Source organism: Frankliniella occidentalis, unplaced genomic scaffold (assembly GCF_000697945.3).
Source record: "Frankliniella occidentalis isolate FOCC.00 unplaced genomic scaffold, Focc_3.1 Scaffold70, whole genome shotgun sequence".
Classification (NCBI taxonomy): domain Eukaryota; kingdom Metazoa; phylum Arthropoda; class Insecta; order Thysanoptera; family Thripidae; genus Frankliniella; species Frankliniella occidentalis.
Window position 1 is genome coordinate 432,429 of NW_026267200.1, and position 2,567 is coordinate 434,995.

Below are 2,567 nucleotides of genomic sequence, written 5' to 3' on the forward strand. Positions count from 1 at the left end.
AGGGCTCAAAATCAATACAGTTCTTGCTTTGTGATACAAAGTTTGTGATACAAAGGTGCAGTATAAGTTTGAGCCTCCTACCTCAAACCGTTCTCGAGTAATCGTGCTTGCAAAGAGACATAAACACAGACGCGAACTTTTTGATCACCACTGGAGTAATAGCTTTGTCAATCGCTCAGCTAATAATTCTGAGTTTGTTTGGAAGGTTGGGAAGTTGCTATTTTCCGTACAATTAGCTATAAGTACGCCAGACCACGTCTCGCGTAACACGCTTCGCAATATCTCACGAAACACTGTTAGGCTGCGACGCGCCTGCGGCGCACATACAGCTAGGCTTGCGGCGCTGACACTCTAGCCATATCAAAATGAAATCGCACATTTTTTGATTTGTTAAAATTTTCTTTGTTGCTGTTATCAGATAATCTTGCTGTTTTAAAGATGTTAATAAATGTGTTTAAAAATAAAGAGTTAGCAGGAGTGTATACGGAAATAGGGACTGCCGCCCCTCAGATAAAGCATTCCAGTGAAGCTGAAATGAACGCGGGGAAGAACAAGCAGGCCCGCCCTTCCGCCAAACGCAGTTGCCAGCTCCAATTCGCTGCGCCGGCAACTCCGTTCGGCTAGGGCCGGGCCTGCGTGGCCTGCCGGCGGCGGTGGTCAGGCCTGCGGCCCGACCATTTTAGTCCCGCCGTTTACTGATGAACATAATCAAATAACTCATGTGACCGGTAAATCACTTTGCATATTTGAGTACCGTCAAAGTGTCTAATGCCGGACCAGCAGGGTAAATCCGGACACTGCTTTTTTGCATTTTTACAGCAAATTACACAATGTAGGTTCATAATTTAGATACATACTTTTCCGGGAGGGTCCGGAGATTTAAATAATTAGTAGTTTCACATCTTAGAGCCGCCCAGAGAAGTGCAACTTGAATAATGGGACCCGACCAGTACATACACTGTGAAGCGGTACTTCAATGCGGGTGCCGCATAGCACCAATGCTAAGCCACGGTCACTAGATACGGCTTTAACGTCACTACGCTGGAGTCGAAAATTTTTAATATCCTGCGGACTTTTGCGCGTAATATTGACTGCATGGTATTTCACTCGATCTCTCACTTACAAATCTTAGTTAAAAATGCACTAAATTTTCAATTTTGACAAAGTCCTCTGAGGTAAAGATTGTTGTACACATTCTTATGGCGTATTTTGCGAAACCAATGTCCTTCTACTAAAATAGCTCTGACTTTTGCAAAAATTTCTTAACTTCTGAAATGGGCCAATTTTGCCTCGAAAAAAGGGTATTGGTCTCGAGCGCTGAGCGGAAGTAGAAGAACAAAAACGGAAGGTGGAAAGGTGCCCGTGCCGTCCCCCTCTCCTCCACTGGGCGGAGTGGGTGAGCGCCCGGGGAGAAGAGGAGGCGGTAGGCGGGGAGGAGTGCGGGCGCCTTTCCCCCTTCCGTTTTTGTTCTTCTACTTCCGCTCAGCGCTCTAGACCAATAAAGCATTGCGGTAAAGCTGAAATGCAGAAGAATACGGGGAAGAAGAAAACGGAAGTCACCTTGTTAAAGCATAGCTATTTCCGTTTTCTTCTTCCCCGCATTCTTCTGCATTTCAGCTTTACCGGAATGCTTTATACCCTATTTTAATATCACTCTGGTTCCGCAGTTATGGGTTAAGTTGGTGTGTACTGGCACGCACCTGCAGTGCAGTATTGGCATATCGCCCTGTTCTACTGCCATTTAATAGCATAAATAGGGACTGTCCGGAACTGCCCCGACTTCGGGTTTAAATCCGGAAGGGGTTTCAGAGGCTTGTGCAGGTGAACTGGCGCAAAGAAAATTTCCTCTCTAGAAATTTTTCATACCCCTACCGGTTTTAGAAATGTTGAGGAAAAACGGTCAAATTTGTCCGGAATAAGACACATTGACGGTGAACTAACTTCCGGCTGGCCCTCCCCGGCCAGTCCAGGAGCCGCGCCATCCGAGTCGAGCAAACCGATGCTAAGCCGAGGCAGCACGGCAGGCCGAGCCGAGTCGGGAGGCGGCCGGCCACTGTGAAAAGTAGTAGGTAGGTTTACAGGAAAACTTTCCTTGACGTAAGTCGTAAAATTACAATTTGAAATCGTAAAAATACATGCAGTACGTATCGACTTAAAATCCATTGGCGAGTAAAAAATCTGCTCTCGTTAATTTACAACTTAAATTATAATTCGAGTTTACAAAAATGTTGTAAATTTACGACGACATTTTTCACAGTGGCAGTTTGTGAGCTGCCGAGTCGAGGCCGGCGGAGCACGAGGCGAGTGCAGCCGGGGCCCTGCGGTCCGGCCGAGCCGGGGCGCGCGTTGACGTCGCTTATGCAGCCAAGGGATCTCCCAAACCTCAAAATCAGAGCCGAAGCGCCGCCGAGCGGCTCTCGGCACCCACCACACCACTGATTCTCGTCACGTACGGAACGCGCCTCACCTCGCTCCATTGTATAGACCCAGGATGAGCGCTCTCTTCTTTCTGGTCACAACATGTTCACCGCCGGGGGAGGCCTCCTCCTAGGGGGCGGGAAGGGGAG